Raw genomic sequence first — 19,765 nt, 5'->3', positions numbered from 1 at the left:
CAGAAAGGAAACCCAAACTCAGGAGTCCCAAGGACATATCCAAGGTACATACATCTGTTTGTCCATCTATCAAATCAGGCTGTGCAGGTGATTTGCTGCTCTGTGGTAGGTACACAGCGTGTAAATGACTGGAGTTGGAATGGAAACCATTGAAACTACCCCTGTAAAGAAAATGGCAGGGTCTTTTACTATTATCAGGAGCTATTTTAAATGCTAAATCAGAAGTATGCCAACTGGTGGCCTTGTTGCTAGTCTCGGTAGAGAAGGAAATGTTTCAATTAACATGAAGCTTCAAATCTATTTCCACTTCATAGAGAGGTCTGAAATTGATCATCACGGTAACATGTGAAGACTTGCACAGCTGTGGTTAGTGGGGTTTTGTTTAAAGGATAAACAACACTTACAAGTTGATGATGCAGTTTCTCATTTTTATTCAGTTATGCATCCAAAATATAGACCAATAAGTTAGATCACAACATTTCAGGCTCTTTTTCTATTTCAGAAGTGAAGGTTTGAATCATGTGGATGTGAAACCAGCAAAACTCCACATGCAGAAAGGCAGTATGACATGGTAGAACAGGTGCTGGCAGGGAGGCCAATCTCTGGGGTCCAGCAAAGACTCATCCCTTAAAGCATTCAGAGGCCTGTAAAGCAACCCTGAGCCTCAGGGAAGCTGTTCTCCTCTGTACAAGGTTCATGATAAAGTCCTTGCTTAACTGCAGACAGTGTGGTAAAAATCACATTTAATAATACCATTTACATTTGTGTGATCTTTTATAGTTCACAAAATCCTTCTTTTTTTTTTCCTTATAAAAATGGGACTAATTAAGAGAGGCAATGCTCTATTTTTCCCATTTTAGTCACAGAGAGGCTCGGAGGTTTAGGTGTGCTCAAGGCAAGGAACTGAGAGTAGAGGTCCTTGTCACTGTCATCCAGTAGGGTTCTCTGGCGAAAAGTGCAAATGAGTACCATGTATGTGAGGGGGAAGCACTTGGCCATGGCAGCTCCTATTGTGAAAATAGTGTTAACAACAATCAATCATAACATTGGGCTTAATTTAAAAGTGTATAATATAATTTATTTTGTCACTTACCTCGGTTTCGGTATGGGGAGATTATAGAATTTATATGTTTTGTTTTCCACATCCATAAGATGGGGATAAAAAATAAGGAATAAATGAGATGTTGTGATAATTAAATCATGTAAATGCTTAGAACTTACTTAGCATATGGCAAGGATTAGATGAACATAATCATTATTATTACTGAAATTGGATAAAGAAAAGTTACACTTGTATGGGATGGCTTTTAAGGCTTCTAAGATGGCTCAGTGATAAAGAATTTCCCTCCCAATGCAGGAGATGTAGGAAATGTGGGTTCGACCCCTGGGTCGGAAAGATCCCCTGCAGTACAAAATGGCAACCCACTCCAGTATTCTTGCCTGGAGAATTCCATGGACAGAGAAGCCTGGCGAGCTACAATCCAGGGAGTCACAAGAGTTAGACACGACTAAGCAACTGAGCCCATGTGCACTCACAGGATGGGTTCTAATCCTTACCACTTGTAACTGAATTGTCATTTCCTGGTAGTTTCATGAAATTGTCTTTACAATCCTGTAACTGTTCCTAGTTTGCTGTGAAGAAAGCCTGATGTAGGGGATGGTAGTAGCTCATTAGACTAAGGGACCAGAAATTAAATTGCATTTCATCACTGAGGTGTACAGTTGTTAAACTGTACACCTTCTATCATAGCCTTGATTTCTTTGCAGACAAAAGAAGAGCACTTGTATTTTTTTTCTTGCCTTGTTTAAGATTTAGGCAACGATCTATTCACTCACTAAGCAAAGAGACAATGTGCTAATAGTTAAAGAGGTGAAGATTAAAAAGAGATAATCCTTAACCTCACAGATCTTAAAATATAGTAAGGGGAATTCAATCTGTAGAGAGATGATTATAAGAAGGTACTATATACATACAAGAACTGAGATGTGTGTAAACTGTCGCAGTGAAAAATAGAGGCAAAATTAATGACTCCTTTTCAGTAAAATGGTGTGGAGATAAGAGTTGCTTTCTAAGAAAGATGACATTTGAATTGAATCTTGAAAAACAAGAATATAAGGATGGGCTTTTAGACAAAGGGACTAGGATGTACAACTTTACAAAGACTTATATAAATAACCCTTCAAGATCTACACTTTTGGAATTCTGCACAGATGTATTTACAATGTTTTTCTTAAAAATTTATCAAACCAATGCATAAATTCAAAATTAATTGAGTCATTATTGTAGCATTGACCTAAATCAAATCCCTTATGACTATACAGTGGAAGTGACAAATAGATTGAAAGGACTAGATCTGATAGACAGAGTGCCTGATGAACTATGGACGGAGGTTCGTGACATTGTACAGGAGACAGGAATCAAGACCATCCCCAAGAAAAAGAAATGCAAAAAAGCAAAATGGCTGTAAGGAGGCCTTACAAATAGCTGTGAAAAGGAGAGAAGCGAAAAGCAAAGGAGAAAAGGAATGCAGAGTTCCAAAGAATAGCAAGGAGAGATAAGAAAGCCTTCCTCAGTGATCAATGCAAAGAAAAAGAGGAAAACAATAGAACAGGAAAGACTAGAGATCTCTTCAAGAAAATTAGAGATACCAAGGGAACATTTCATGCAAAGATGGGCTCAATAAAGGACAGAAATGGTATGGACCTAACAGAAGCAGAAGACATTAAGCAGAAGTGGCAAGAATACACAGAAGAACTGTACAAAAAAGATCTTCACTATGCAGATAATCATGATGGTGTGATCACTCACTTAGAGCCAGACATCTTGGAATGTGAAGTCAAGTGGGCCTTAGGAACCATCACTATGAACAAAGCTACTGGAGGTGATGGAACTCCAGCTGAGCTATTTCAAATTCTGAAAGATGATGCTGTGAAAGTGCTGCACTCAATATGTCAGCAAATTTGGAAAACTCAGCAGTGGCCACAGGACTGGACAAGGTCAGTTTTCATTCCAATCCCCAAGATAGGCAGTGCCAATGAATTTCAAACTACTGCACAATTGAATTCATCTCACACTCTAGTAAAGTAATGCTCAAAATTCTCCAAGCCAGGCTTCAGCAATACATGAATTATGAAATTCCAGATGTTCAAGCTGGTTTTAGAAAAGGCAGAGAACCAGAGATCAAATTACCAACATCCATTGGATCATCGAAAAAGCAAGAGAGTTCCAGAAAAACATCGATTTCTGCTTTATTGACTATGCCAAAGCCTTTGACTGTGTGGGTCACAATAAACTGTGGAAAATTCTGAAAGAGAGGGGAATACCAGACCACCTAACCTGCCTCTTGAGAAACCTGTATGAAGGTCAGGAAGCAACAGTTACAACTGGACATGGAACAACAAAATTGTTTCCAAATAAGAAAAGTAGTATGTCAAGGCTGTATATTGTCACCCTGCTTATTTAACTTCTATGCAGAGGACATCATGAGAAATGCTGGGCTGGAGGAAGCACAAGCTGAAATCAAGATTGCCAGGAGAAATATCAATAACCTCAGATATGCAGATGACACCACCCATATGGCAGAAAGTGAAGAAGAACTAAAGAGCCTCTTGATAAAACTGAAAGAGGAGAGTGAAAAAGTTGGCTTAAAACTCAACATTCAGAAATCTAAGATCATGGCATCTGGTCCCATCACTTCATGGCAAATAGATGGGGAAACAGTGGAAACAGTGGCAGACTTTATTTTTTGGGGCTCCAAAATCACTGGAGATGGTGATTGCAGCCATGAAATTAAAAGACGCTTACTCCTTGGAAGGAAAGTTATGACCAACCTAGACAGCATATTGAAAAGCAGAGACATTGCTTTGTCAACAAAAGTCCCTCTAGTCAAGGCTATGTTTTTTCCAGTGGTCATGTATGGATGAGAGGGTTGGACTATAAAGAAAGCTGAGCACCGAAGAATTGATGCTTTTGAACTGTGGTGTTGGAGAAGACTCTTGAGAGTCCCTTGGACTACAAGCAGATCCAACCAGTCCATCCTAAAGGAGATCAGTCCTGAGTGTTCACTGGAAGGACTGATGTTGAAGCTGAAACTCCAATACTTTGGCCACCTGATGCGAAGGGCTGACTCATTTGAAAAGACCCTGATGCTGGAAAAATTGAAGGCAGGAGGAGACAGGGACAACAGAGGATGAGGTGGTTGGATGGCATCATCGACTCAATGGAGATGAGTTTGGGTAAACTCCAAGAGTTAGTGATGGACAGGAAGGCCTGGCATGCTGTGGTTCGTGGGGTTGCAAAGAGTTGGACATGACTGAGCCACCAAACTGAACTGAACTGACACTGTATAGGAGCCGTGGAAGAGTCTAGGTTGTATTCTGTAGCAGTGGTCCCTACGTGCTTCACTGGTAATTGCCTCATAAATAGTGAGAATTCTGGTTGCTTTTTGAGTAGGTAAGTACATGAACTCATCAGTGGTTAAGTTTTCTTTTTAAAAAATAACTGTTGGATACGTGTTGAAATTTCTTTTTGGATACTATTACATCTATAGTTTTGCAGTACCTTTCTCATTTATAGGTCAAATGATTAAAGTATTTGCCAATTGTAATATCCCTTGTTAGTATATAACTCTCCCTGTGTTCATTTTAGTGTTATATACATTCTCACACCCACACTGTAACTGTGAAATATCTTTAATTTTGATCTGACTGTGAAAAGGTAACATAAAACAGTATTCCAATTAATAAAAAAAAAATAACTGTTGGGTGCACCTATGTGTACATAAGGGACACTATTATAAGTGAAACTTTTAACAGCCCATTCACTGTTAATTCCAGAAAAATTGTCATATATTTAAATATTACTGGTTACTAATTCACATAGACTTAATATTATAATCTGGCTCTTATACTTTTTAAAGCACAAGATTGGTGATGTCAGTGTCCATTTTGTGATTTGAACTTATTCAGTGTGAAAAGTTAGAATAATTTTTTGGTGACATGATCAAAATGAAATAGTATACAAGCAACATTATCAGAATTGCATAGTAACCTTCCTTTAATTATTCCTTCCAAATATTCAGTGACTTATTACTTAGTGCCATTATTCAATATATATTCCTGACCTTCTTTGGTAATCAGCTGATTAGTTAATGAATGAAAAACCTGGATTAAGTCAGGGACTCAGCTAGGTGCTAATAATTCAGAGATGATTCAGGCTTGATCTCAAAGAGATAAGTATCTGGATAAAACATAGATTAGATGTACTGTGTTCATGGAGGAATGACTGAGAAAATGGCTGTTCTATCGTGTTGTTGTATCATAACTTCATTCTGGGTGGAGTAATTGACAGAGCCATGTCTTCCTTCTCCTCACACCTGGACAAATTGGACATCATCCTGATCTCTCTAAAGTTACCTATCTGCAGCCTGAAGGGGCTGCTTCATGCTGTCATCTCAATGTGGCCAAAATCATGGCCATTTCTCAGCAAGCTGTCCATTTGTGCTCAATGCAAGGATCTTTGCCATCAAATCTTTCCATCCCAAAGTAGTATCCTCCATAGGAGAGATATATAATAACTGCAGAAAATTTGGAGGAGACTCCAAAAAATAGAGGGAGAAGTTTAAAGATGATTTTTTTCACTTCTCATTGGGAATCTTAGGGGCAGCTTATCAGGTCTAAGTAGAGCAGAGGTCCAGAGTTCCCTTCACACGTGGAGGAGATATGAAAGAGGCCTAACAATGGAGATGATATAGACAGTAAGTGCTGGACTGATGAGAGAGAGACCATGGAGAAATTTTTGACATTCCAGAAAATGCCAGTGTGGTGACCAAAAACCATGAAATTAAGCTGGTAACAATTTAGGGGAGGTGGTTATTTTTTTAACGTGTGATTGAATATGGGAGTTGAAAACATAACTTGTATGTAGATCAAATGTCTCCTCCCTCAGAATTCTCTATTAAGAAATTATCTGTCCTTTTTTATGTGTGTCTGAAGGGAAAGTCACTCAGTTGTGTCCAACTCTTTGTAACCCCATGGAGCCCTTCAGGCTCCTCTGTCCATGGGGATTTTCCAGGCAAGAGTACTGGAGTGGTTTGCCATTCCCTTCTCCAGGTGATCTTCCTGACCCAGGGATCAAACCTGGGTCTCCTGCATTGCAGGCAGATTCTTTACCATCTGCGCCATCAGGGTCTACTCCTTGTTTAAATCTTTCTCATGCATGACACTATTTTTTGGTGGGTGCTAAGTATACTTAGAGTAACTGTGCTACTTCCATTTTTCTGCGTTGCAATCTTCTTATCTAGTTGTGTCTAGTTTTGTTACTTCCTTCTCTCCAGCAGGACCTAACACAATGCCTTGTACTTCTCACATAGTAGGTACTTTGTATATCATAGGACAAGGTGGTATCACATCACTCTTCTTTTCATGTATTTGAGTAAATTCTCACACAAGCATTTAACCAAAGGAGCAGGAGTATTGGTAATATTCTGTTGGTTACAAATGGATAGTTTTTCAGAGAATTTACCCTGAGTTTTGTAAAGTAGATGAGGCCGTCTTGTGGTTCCATATGGGTATTCATTATGTCTTCAGAATGACATTATACTTATTCATCATCTCAGAAGTTTCTAATGGCAGGGTACTATTTTAAAGAATATGTAAACCTTCCATAAAGATTTAGATTTTCACCCACAAAAAGATTATGGAAAAACTCTGGCTATGATTCCTCAATAAACATTAAGAAAATGAACAGAATAACTTTAGCATGGAGTCTATAATTCTAAAAATTTTCTTCCTTACTTGATCCTGGCTTCATTATGTAAGATTTTTCTTTTATGATTTTTCTTTTATTCCATTTTCATAATTGACATTATCTAATTTATTCATTCCTGTTATGTGCCTTGAGAAATCAGTGAACCGTTGATTTAAGCTTTCCTTATTTTGGTCACCAACATCTCCATGAGTCTGTATGAGGCCCCAAAAGTGGCTACCTCATACTGAAAAAGATGAGATGTTGATTCTTCTTCATATTTTAAAATGTTAAAATAGTTTTGTTTGTAATTGAAGGCAACTGCAACTATGGGGATATGATTATGAAATAGGCGCCGGAGAGTCTAAGAAAATAGAAACTACTCACCCTATTTAAAATAATTTTTGCATCTCAAATGTGAACCATAATGACCATGAAATCCAAGTTGTATTTTTACAATAAATGTATTATAGAATACATTAGAAGAATACATTAAGAAGAAATATTTATGTGTTAATTAAGGTATATGACAAACCAAAACTTTATAATCTGGAACTAAAAGTTTCAATGCTTGACATTTTATATAAATTTACACATTTTATATATTACATTGATATATGTTTATTGTATATATTTTATATTTTTCCCAGTATGTGCGTACATATTTATTTTCCAAAGTATTTGCATTTCAGAATCACCTAATACTTTAACGATAACTTATTAAAAGACAAAAACAAACAAATAGAACAACAGCACAAAATGTGCTCCAAACTGGAAAAAGGACTGGCCATTTACATAGTTATTTCAGCCTCTCTTAACTTGTATCCCACAGCATCAGGCTAAGCATTTGAATGGAAGCAAACGCCTTTGCCATGCTCTTAGAAATTTATGTTCTCATTAATACAAAAATACTGGGAAAAGAGTATATTTTAAATTTCTTTTAGTATCACAGCTTTTTTTCCCATCTCTTAGTTAATATTAAGATTTAATCGCTATTGGGAATTGAGGTTCACAAAGAAGGAGAAAAAATAGTCCTTCAATGACCAAATGTGACTTTCAGAAATCACACTTGGTGATTAATGTGATTAATCTTGCATTTAAATGGAGTCAGAAAAGAAGAACACCTTACTTCTTTGAACTGTATTTTGTATCACAAATGCTAATGTCAAACGAAGAGTAGAGAGTTATATGAAAAAAATGTAAGAGGTAATTTAGTACAGAAAGTTACATGAAATTATTTTCCATTAACTAATCAAAATCGCCATTAATGTAAATGAAATCTATTTTAGCTTCAAGGAGTGTCGCTGATTCTTTAATGAATCTGAAAGAATAAAGAACAAATATATAAGATAGTAATATAATGGTAATGTATAATAATTATACATTGACCTAATTGCACAATATAGTACAAAGTGTAATCAGTACTGTGAAGAGCAATTCAGTAATCACTGAAAATTCTTAGGTGTTTCCTTCATGGTCCAATGACACAAAGCAAATGTTGTATGTTTTATGCCAAAGTCAGTCATCACTTTTGAACTGGTTTTTAAGTTTATCCTTATTGAGTAAAAAAATTACCTATTGTTGATTTCCAAAAAATATGAAAGTGCTTTGACATTATATTGCTTAGGGTGTACTTAAACTACATGTTTTAGCCTTTCACAACTCACCCTGATGCTGTTTTCCTCCTTATATACAAACTGAAATGTCCTTTGAGTAAAATCTTTCTTGACTGATATATCTTTTTGTTAAAATAGAGATATGCTAATTCCAGAAAAAAAGAAAGAAGAATCATAATCACTAAATCAGAAACGTTTTTTTATGAACAGTATTGAGTAACCTCCAGATACTATCTATCTTTGTAATGTAGACAAATTTCAGACAATAGATTTTTTTTTTCTCCCACTTTAAAGAAGTAATTTTTACCTTTTAGAGGTTTATAAGTAGCAAGCTAGATAATCAGGTTTTTTGGTACTCCAGTGGCACTAATAAATGAACAACAGCCTCTTTGCTAAGGCTGTCTGTGTCTCTCCCGCTTTCTAGGCATCGTGGTGGTTTAGACTCTAAGTTGTGTCCGACTCTTGTGACCCCATGGACTGTAGCCTGCCAGGCTCCTCTGTCCATGGGATTCTCCAGGCAAGAACACTGGAGTGGGTTGCCATTTTCTTCTCCAGAGGATCTCAACCCAGGATCGAATCTGGGTCTCCTGCATTGCAGGCAGACTCTTTATTGACCAGCAACAAGGGAAGCCCTGCTTTCTAGGCATATTTCATTTAAATGATTCCTTGTCCTTCGTGAACATGCATGTTCACAGTCTTGGCATGTGGGTTGGATGTGTGGCCGTCTCTAGCGTTGTGGCATAGATTTGTGAGGGGAGAAAACATTGTTCTGTTTGTCCTCGCTTCTTACACCTTCTTGTGCATCACCTGGGAATCTTGTTCAGCTACAACTTCTGATGCAATCAGGCTGGGGTGGGGCCTGTGAGCCCCTGTTATTTTCTTTTTTAAAAATACATATTTTATTACAGTTGCACAAGAGAGTAGCTGGGAGTTAGGCCAGAGGTAATTGCAATATTGAGGTGCCTTTAAAATTTTTATTTTATTTTAGTTTTTTGGACTGTGCTGGGTCTTCACTGATGCACACAGTCCTCCTCTAGCTGTGATGTGTGGGCTTCTCATCATGGTGGCTTTTCCTGTTGCAGAGCCTTGGCTCCAGGGCGAGCGGGCACAGTAGTTAAAGCTTGCGGGCTCTAGAGCTTGGGCTCAGTAGTTGTGGTGCATAGGCTTAGTTGCCCTGTGACATGTGGGATCCTCCCAGACCAGGGATAGAACACATGTCCCCTGCGTTGGCAGGCAGATTCTCAACCAGCAGACCACCAGAGAAGTCTGAGAGTCCGTATTTCTAACTAACTTCAGGTGATCCAGTGGCTGCTGGCCCACTGGACCTCATTTTGTCTGCTAGGCATCCCCTATGTGATGTATTTTCATCTCTTCTCTTAATTAAATGAAAGCTCTTGAAACCTAATGTATCTTCATGTTTTCCCAGGAGGACCAAGTACAGCACTGGGCATATAGTGGGTACTCAATAAATGTTTGTTAACTTATCAGAAAATAAACCCGCTGCACTCTGGTGACCTAACCTTTGTTTCCTTTCACAATGCATGAACAATAGCCCTCTTCTCAAACTGTAAGTTGATAGCACACAACTCTGAAGAGTGGTATTGCTGAGAATATAATGTTGAAATTTTAAGGCTATGCTGAAAGTTGCAGGACCAGATGACAAATTTATAGCTGGTTCTTTTTTTGCCTATCCTCCACCCTCCTTGTTTTGGTATGTTCTAGGTATATTCTTGGATGGGTGCCCTTTTCAGCTCATGGAAATAAAAGCACTACATGGGATGAAGTTCTAGAGTGATAGCCTCTTCAAGGGAAGGGAAGGTGAACAGGAGGTTGAGGATTATGACTTGAAAGTTCTCTCTAATTTGAAAGCATCAGTGGATATTCACACAGAACTACACGTGCATGACTTTGACCTATTTCTCCTCTTTCTAAGAAGTGAAATTGTATGTCTTTGAGGCAATGTGTTTACTGTAAGCAGTAAACAAGTTATTTATTGCTCCTAAGCATTTTGGAATGCTGAAAAGGTCAAAAGTGTGGCTATTTTGTTTTGCTCCGAGATCACTAGGCATCTTATTTCCAAATGTGTGAAGTGAAGTCATTCCGTGGGTCATTTGGACAACTTGACTTCTCTGTATAAGGGGTGGGTAACTCTGCTTAGCATGTAGACACTCTTTTATATGCTCTGTGCTTAAAAACTATTGTTTCTTTTGTTTCTGCTAATATTCTGTGTAAGTGATGGCTTAGCTAAATGAGAAGAATAGTTGAAAGCATATTAGCATCAAGTCTTAATATAGAGAGATTAAATGGCCTTCCTAAGGTCAATACACTAGTTATTGACAAATTTTCACCAGATCTCACCTCAAATCCCCAAGATTCTTAACCAAGGTAGCTCCTTCTTTCCTCCTAGACACTTTATTTCCAGGAATTAGTTAAGGTCTATAAAACTTTTGAAAATAGAAATATATTTTATTGTCAGAACTGAGAGTAGAAAAGCAATGGTTATACTGTTTTAAAAAAATCACAACTTATACCAGAGTTTAAATTGGACTATGTTTAGAACCCTGAGAAGATAATGACAAGTCATTCTTCTTTAGAAATAATGTCATCATTTATGGACAGAAAATAGTTCTCCATTCTAAGGAATAGGTCCCTGTAGGAGTTACTGAGTTTTCTATAGCGAGAGTTACTAAATAAAATAAATGATGTCCCAGAATATTCTGTTGCCTTTGATTTCAAATAGTTGTATTTTATTATGGTTTTTCATTCCTGGCTACCATAGGAGGCAGAAAGAAAACCTCTCTTTTGAATCTAGTACCTAAAAAACAAACATTTGCGGATCTTGGAGTCAGTGAAAATTCAAGGTACAAAGTATCTTTTCTTGCCTTCATATACTTTCCCAATGCTTCTCTTTATTAAACATGGATCATTTAAAAACATCAAGTTTTTGAGAAGGTTAATGTCATGGGCCAAAAAGAATGGAATCACAAAACCTGAGACGCATTTCTGTTACTGAAAGTCTTTTTCAGAAACTTGTCTTCCCACTTTTCCTTCTTTAACCATTCTGCCCTGGCAATACCCAGAAAATATCAAGTGTTCTTTTCTTTATTGGTTTAAATGGGGAAACCGAAGGACAGAAAGCTTAATGAATTTGTCTTTTTAAGAAAGCTTTTGTAAAAAAAAAAAAAAAGAAAGCTTTTGTAGAAGCCATAGTTTAAAAAACAAGTGAACTATGCAGAAGACAAAATTAAACACATCACTCTGTTAAAAATACAGTATATTTACCAAAGGAATATTAGCAGATATATCTCTAGATGATGGATCATTGATGTTTTTATGTTATGTTTCTTTTATACATTTTCTTCAATCAATATTTATTGTCTTTGCTATAAGAAACAACAAAAATAGTTTGTAAAAGATTAAGATATATACATATTTTAAAATTATGCTAACAGTGTTACATAAGTTTAGAGAGGTACAAAGGAAAAATCTTGAGAGGCAAACTGAGTAGAAAAGTACCATTAAATTGTAGCTTTGATAACAACCCCTGCGGTTTGGAGGGTAAATAGCTCTTTCTCTCTTATCCACCTCTCTGTCCCATCTCATTGCTAAATGCATCAGGATTGTGTAGCTGTGTGCAGCCTTAAGCCTAGGCAGGTGGATCCTTTGCATTATTTCTCAATTCTCACAAGTGTCCTCCCTTCCAGGATCGCCAGGATGGCGCATTTCCTGTCTCCCCTCACAGTTACCGCTATATCATATAGAGTGATGTCTCTGCCGCTAGGCCTTTATTCCATCAACCCATCTCTGTTACATCAAATATTTCTTCACCACACTTCTGTTAAGAATCCCACAAAGTCTCTATTTCTTGTTTTCTATTATTCCAAGTTTAAATTCTTTCATGCTCTCTAGTTATGCTATAATTGGCTACCAAACTATTTCTCTGAGTTCATTTTCCACCAGTCACCACCTCTCAATTCTCGTTAAGTAATTCTCTCCCTCTCCCACGTGAATCACACACAGTTTCATATTTGTTTGTTCTGCTGTGTATCTTTCTCTTTTCAATCTACTCAGATACTAATGACCCTTGCATTTGGCCCAGTTCCCATGTTCTGCACGAAGCCTGATGGACAAAATAGCTTGCAGAGAACTCTCTTTTACTGATCCTCACTTACTCATGAAATATGAAGATGAAAATTTATGTGCAAAGCAGGAATTGACTACAACCACTTTTCATATACTAGACAAATAGCTTTTTCATGTAAGGGGAGATGATTCTTTTTTTAGGGAAAAAACTCAACAGACTCTTTGGGAATAGTGAAGCTTCCTTGTAGCATAGATTACTGAAAGATTGCCAAAGTCTTCAAATTCAAGAACAGAAATATGGATTACCTGAGGTTGTATATGAGAGAGGGTAGGAAGTTGGAAATACTGGAGAAGAGATGACATGGAGTCTGAAAAAATGTAGCTAATATCTCTAAGGGAGCATGGACAATGAGACGTTACCCATGCCTGGGAGAGGCTGAAGAACCTATACGTTTATTAGCTTTATGTTAATGTCTGTCCTGTGCTGAAAGCCCCAACTTCTGCTATGCCAGACCTTAAGTAAAACTTTGTCCTGTGTCAGTGGTATCCTGAAGGAGTGAAGGAATTCAAGCGGTGGCCAGTGGGGAGCAAAGCTGTGCAGACCAAGGGTAGCAGCTGTAGAAGTGAGATGTTGAGTGTAAACTATTCAAGAATAGAATCAGAAAACTGAAGTCAAAGGACACTAGGGGAAATGCTTCACCAATAATTCCCATCTATTGGAGTGGTGATTGGGTTTTTCATAGCACATGAGAAAAAGTAAAGTTATAGTATTTACATATTGAAAGGAAGGGGATACCAAAGAGTTGGGGGCACCTAGGTAGCTGTCTGGGGGGGGTCCCTCAATTTTGAGCCAACTATAATTCATCTCTTAAGTCTGTGATAGTTTCAGATCTGTAAGCATTATTTCAGCCACAGATTATAATCTGAGGGAGGAAGTAACTTTTATACCCTTTCACATCCCCACAGTTGCTACTTTGAGGCAGTTGCTTAATAAATACTTGCTAGATTGCAGCTAAATTAAGTGAAATAAAAGAGTGGTTCTTCTTAATTATAGGAAAGCTCATCAAATATTATTGCCAATGTTGTGTGTCAAGTCATGCATTTTTATATACTAATTTGTATACTAATTTTAAAAGACTTTCAGAATACTTATGTTGAAATTTATGTGGAAAAATAAATGAAATTGTATTATCAGAATTTATATAAAATAGACCAGTCAGAAAACATTTTTTTCTCTATACTGAGTGGAGGATAATCACAGGGATTTGCATTTCTTGCTGTTAGGATTATGGTTCTTAGTATTTGAATAAATCATAAACTAGGACTCTTCTAATGTAATCTTTCTCTGTAAATTACACAACCAGATAAGTTATATAAGAAAGGTGGCAAAGTTATTTTTATTCAACTTACAGTCTTTGTTTATTTTGGCTGTAATAAATTAAGTCAAGATATATGCAAGTAGTATGTAGTCATTTAGGATATTTGAAGGCTTATAATTCCTACCATTAAGAAGTCAGCCTGTCATTTTTAAAGTGCAGTTTAGGGAATAAAACAAATATACATAATTTTATATAAATTATATAAATACTAGTATATTAAACCACATAGCATAACTTTCATCTTGCCCCAAAAGGCCGTCTTAATGAATATGTATTTGTTGGTGAAATCACTCTTAAATCTTTAGAAAGTAAAATTAAAACTGAAAATAGGTTGGGAGAACTTTATTCTTAGAGGCTAATGGAAGAAATGTCACCTTCTCTAAGTTTAAATTCCTTTTATCTTATGGACTCTGAACTTTATTCAGTTGGAAAAGTGGAAACTTTCTATAAAAACGACTTTGATGGGTGAATCTGTAGAAGTCGGGTGTGGCAGAGATAACAATCTTTAGACAGTTTTGATGATGGATATTGAAGTAAGGCAGGGTTATCATTCTAAGATGAATCAAATGCAATTAATGCTTTTCAGAAAATTCCATTTGAATGTGATGTCTGTGATACTTTGAGCACAAACAATACATCTCCTGGAACCTTATATAAAACATCATATGATTTCTGGTGTTCAAAAGTATCATCCACTTATTTGTTACCTGAAAATATACAATCATGTTGTGTTAAGGAGGACAAATATATAACTAAATCACATTGCTGTGATTACCTGAAACTAACACAACATTGTAAATTAACTAGATTTCAATATAAAATATTTTTTAAATTAAAATATTAATTAGCAACTAAGCACTAAGAAAATTAATGCCCAGTGGAATATCCTTCCTTTTTTAACACCAGTATTGATGTCAGTCAGCATCTTGTTATATAATCAATCAGTGCTTTGAAGATTATCGGTTGCTATGTTATCCAACAATACAATTCAGTTTGATTGAAGAGTAAAAGTGCAAGAGTCAAGCTTTACAAAGTGACCTGGGAAAACCACTTGGCTCTCATACACAGCCCATAAAATGTGAGACTCAAGTCAGAGGAAAGAAGCAACATGGTTTGTAGTGATGGGCTTTCCCTAGGGAACAAGATGAAAACCAAAACGTTAAAAGGTGCATCTTGAAAACAGAAATGAGCCTCTTTGCTTCTGTGATATGAAATTCAAATTTGAAGGGCAGAATATGCCACAACACAATTTTCTTAAAATAAATATTTCTTATACAAATCAATGAACAGTTGAGTCATTGTACGAAAAATTAGTGCAAAATTGCAATTATAACAAGAAATTTAAAGATACCAATTAAATCACCTTATTTTCATAATTCATAGTTTCAGTTTTCAAGGTTAAAATATAACTGATTTTTTTACATAAAATAATATAAAATTATTCATTCTCAACTTAGGTGGACTCACTTAAAATGATCGTTTTTGGTAGCTCAAATCATCCTTGAGTTCACTTTTGCACTTTTTGTTTTAGTTTCTTTCTTAGACATTAAGATAAATATTAAAGAGCATTACTAAAGGGAAATAATTTTTTTGTTTAAAAAGATGGCATATTACATATTCTTTGTAATTCCTCATTCAAAATGGAAAGGCACAATTATGTTTAATGTTTGAGCTGTAAGAATACAAGAGTTTCAATCAAGTGTTTATTTAGTTGGTTATTCTCAGGGTAACTACTTACTGAAGGGGCTTTCCAGGTGATAAAGTGGTAAGGAATCTGCCTGCCAGTGCAGGAGATGCAGGTAACATCGGTTCGATCCCTGGGTCAGGAAGATTTTCTGGAGTAGAACACACTCCAGTGTTCTTGCCTGGAAAATTCCATGGATAGAGGAGCCTGGCAGGCTATAGTGCATGTGGTCGTAAAGAGTCGGACATGACTGAGCACACACACACACAGACACAGACACACAGGAACTTACTGAACACCAGATACTTCACAATGCCAGCCTTAAAACAGTGAACCAGCACAGTCCTACTGGCTCTTCCTTTTCATGTTCTTGGGCAAATTTCCTGGCTCTCTAATGCTACACATTAGAGAATTGAAAGGAATCTTTAATTTCCTTTCCAACTCTAACTTTTGATTGTTTTTGATTCTGAAATGGCCCACATTTAACTCTGATAGAAATCCTGTTCTAAAATATGAAGACTATGAAAATACACTATAGCTTTCCATTCTCCCAGAGCTCTTTTCCTGGATGCTGCTAACTAGATTTATTTATCTTAGATACTACTTCTTAACACACAATACTGATACCTTAATAGTTCATCTACTGTATTAAATTATTCCTGGCAGGGTCATTATTAAGTATATTGCTCTTAGTTGCATCTAGTTGTAAGCAATAGGGACCAATTACACAGTGGCATACATATACTGGTGCCCCAACTGTCAAGTCAAGAAAGCGACTATTTAAATGTCAAGTAAAGCAACTATACACTGTATTTTGTGAAATCTACTGTAGAGCTTTAGAAGGTGGAAATATTTTAATATCTGTAAAGATATAATTCTTCTCCTTATATTGCAAATGATGCATGTTTATTAAGAAACATCCTATGACCTTTATAAATACTGTCTATGCCCTATTACATTTAGAAAGTAAAACAGCATGTTCTCAGGATATAACAAGTAGGTTTTCCTTGATCTTCATTGATCTAGAGAAAGCCCCATCAGATGTGCTCTGTGTACCTTTAGTCATATTGAAACAGCAAAAAATAAGATCAAGATCCAAAACTACCAAGTATGAGTAGTTAAAACGCTTGATTTTCAAAGGCTCTCAAAATGTATATACATACTTAGGCAAAAAGTCCTTTATCTTTCCAAGGCCAATTTTTCCTTTGATTCCCTTAATTCCCTTCTGACTCTTTAGTGCCTGTTCCATCAAGTAATCCCTTGTTATCTCTTTTCAGTAGCACCCACTTCATTCCATATATTTCATCTGTTAGCTTATTAATTTATTCAAAAGACTTAAAATATCTTTTATGTGTTAAGCACTACACAAAACATGTATCAATGAAAATTAAGAGTGGCATAATCATAACAATTATTAACATTTCTTGGGCTTTTCACACATTACTTTGTATCATTCTCACACTAATCCATGTGATTGACATTGCTTGTATCCCCCTTCTACAGAGAGAGACACCCAGAGAAGAACTTGCTAGTATGGTATGGGGCTGGCATTTGGACCCAGTCCTTGAGACTGCAGAGCAGTATGGTCTATGACCTCAAGGAGACACAGCCACGTATAAGAAGGCAGACACAGACAGACAAGTAGAATGTCTTATATTCATATTTCTTTCTCTTTCAATTATCATCACAGCTATCCTAGATCGATTCCTTATTGCCTGTATTCTGGGCTACTATAATAGCCTATTAACTGGTCTCCTTGTCTCCAAATCTTTCTCCTCTTCAGTCTATCCTACAAAAAGTGTTTTTTGTGTTTTTTTTTAACAAAGTCCTAGTGTTATCACTCACCTCCTCAAAGACCTTCAATGGTTTCCTTATTTCCCTAAGAGCAAACACCTCAGCATTCAAACCTTTTACACCATCTAGTCCCAATGTCCTCCTAGCTTCTGCATTCAGTTCTCCTTTTGCCTTATCATGCTGTGCTTCTCCTTTTTACTATTCAATATCCATGCAATTGACTGTCCCTTCATCTAGAAAGCACTGCTCCCTGTTTCCAGATGTCTGAAATTTGCTATTCCTACATATCTATATCTTGTGTCTTTGTCCCAGGAAACTTTTCTGGATTCCCAATTCTGAGTCTTCCTCACATTTTTATATCACTTTTAGGATTCTGAGCCCTCACTTTTTGCCATAGTCATTTATGTATAGGACTTGTATATCCACAGCATTGGTTTCTTAGGGCTCCCATAACAAAGTGCCCCTAACTGGGTGCCTTAAAACCACAGAAACTTTTTCTTTCACAGAGCTGGAGCCTAGAAGTGTAAAATCAAGAGGTCAGCAGGGCCATGCTCCCCGCGAAGCCTCTAGGACAGGGGCCTTCCTTGCCTTTTCCAGTTTTTTGCAGCTCTAGTTTTTCCTTGGTTCATGGCAACAGAACTTCAATCTCTGCCTCTGTCTTCACATAGCATTGTCCCTTTGTGTGTGTGTCTAAACTTCCATCTTCTCTTAAGGACACCAGTCATAGTGAATTAGTGTTCACACTCATGACTTCATCTTATATTGATTACATCTGCAAAACCACTATTTACAAATAGGGTCACGTTTAGGTAGCAGGGGTTAGGATATTTACGTATCTTTTTCAGGGAGGGGGGCACAATTCAACTCTTATGCTCAGTGTATTTGAGTTCAAGCCCTGAGTTTAACTTAGTACCATTCTAACTGGCAAAGCACCCCCACGACAGGGATGATATATTCTTCACTTTGTGTCTGCTTAGCATATAGCTTTATTCAACCTTATGCTGAAATGAATCAAATTATTTAAACATATTTGGAAAGATCATAAAAAAGTTCTGAGGCTGCCAAGAAAGATCTATTAAGCAACAATTGTACAGAGTCTTATAAAGCCTCAAACATGGTGGTGGTTATTAATCAACACATTGAAAAAATATCTTAGTTTGGCAGAGAGAAAAGTCCCAAACACACCACCAGAGCCTGGCAAATTCAATTTGAGGCAGTATGTGTGAGGGAAAAAACAATTATCAGTTGAATATACTCTCAGATGAGCTAATAAATTAGCTAATTTAGAAAATTAGGTTGAAAGTATTGAGTTATCTTCTGTTTTTAAGTAGTGAACTTAAAAAAAATGGGAGTAGAGTTGCTTCACAATGTTGTGTCAATTTCTGCTGTACAGCAACTGAGTCAGTTACACGTATGCATATATCCACTCTTTTTAGATTTCCTTTCCATTTAGGTCACCACAGAGCACTGAGTAGGGTTCCCTGTGCTGCACAGTAGGTTCTCATTAGTTCCTAGTTTACACACAGTAATACAGACATGTATGGGGCTTCCCAGGTGGCACTAGGGGGAGAGAACTCACCTGCCAGTGCAGGAGATGTGGGTTCCATCCCTGGGTTGAGAAGATCCCCTGAAAGAGGAAATGGCAACGCACTCCAGTATTCTTACCTGGGGAATCCCACGGACAGAGAGCCTGGAGGGCTACAGTCCATAGGGTCTCAAAGAGTCAGGCGGGACTGAAATGACTGAGCACACATACAATATATGTGTATATATGTGTTAATATGTATAGTATAGATATCAATCCCAGTCTCCCAGCTCATCCCACACTTTTATTCCCCACGTGGTATCCATACGTTTATTCTCTACATCTTTGTTTCTATTTCTGCTTTGTCAATAAATTCATCTGTACCATTTTTCTAGATTCTACATATAAGTGATGTTATATGATATTTGTTTTTCTCTTTCTGACTTTAAGTAGTGGACTTTTGAAGAGGACACCGAAGCCTCTCATGCCCAGAGTATGCTCATTGAGGATCAAAAAGACGGGGTTATGAAAACCAAAATGTCCAGGGAAGAATAGACAGTTTCCTGGTTAAAGTCAAGGGCTGTGAGGACTCACTAATCTCTTCAGTCAAGCTACCTTCTTAGAGAGAACAGCAGTCAGGATACTTTCCTGACAAGCAAAGGTCAGGACAACAATGTCTGAATGACAGGGTTATTCACAGGAAAAATCGGTAGGTAAGTGCATATTTGCCATATTACAGACTGTCACCAAAGGAAGCCAACAGACAACCCAAACTGCTGGGGCCCACAAGAGGCGATTGGGTGGCACTGAAGAGGGCAAGGCTGTGAATTTATTTAACACACAGGGTCTTGTCTGACAGAATTAAATTTGCTTCCAGTCATCAATTGGACTACTAGGTCTCCTTAACCAGCTTGTTAATGGCAGTTTTTATCGAAAGAA

General features: G+C 37.0%; 1 long non-coding RNA gene across 1 annotated transcript in view; it reads left to right on the top strand.

The window, feature by feature from the left end:
• Positions 1-19,765, top strand: part of LOC145537237 (uncharacterized) — a 128,513-nt gene that overhangs the window by 94,939 nt on the left and 13,809 nt on the right. Inside the window, exon 2 of the long non-coding RNA XR_014076310.1 lies at positions 4-44. This is a non-coding gene — a long non-coding RNA (uncharacterized LOC145537237). The remainder of the gene's footprint in view (positions 1-3; positions 45-19,765) is intronic.

This window comes from Giraffa tippelskirchi, chromosome 1 (genome assembly GCF_054371585.1).
Source record: "Giraffa tippelskirchi isolate mGirTip1 chromosome 1, T2T-mGirTip1v1.2.pri, whole genome shotgun sequence".
Classification (NCBI taxonomy): Eukaryota; Metazoa; Chordata; class Mammalia; order Artiodactyla; family Giraffidae; genus Giraffa; species Giraffa tippelskirchi.
This window is presented reverse-complemented; position numbering and strand designations above follow the sequence as displayed.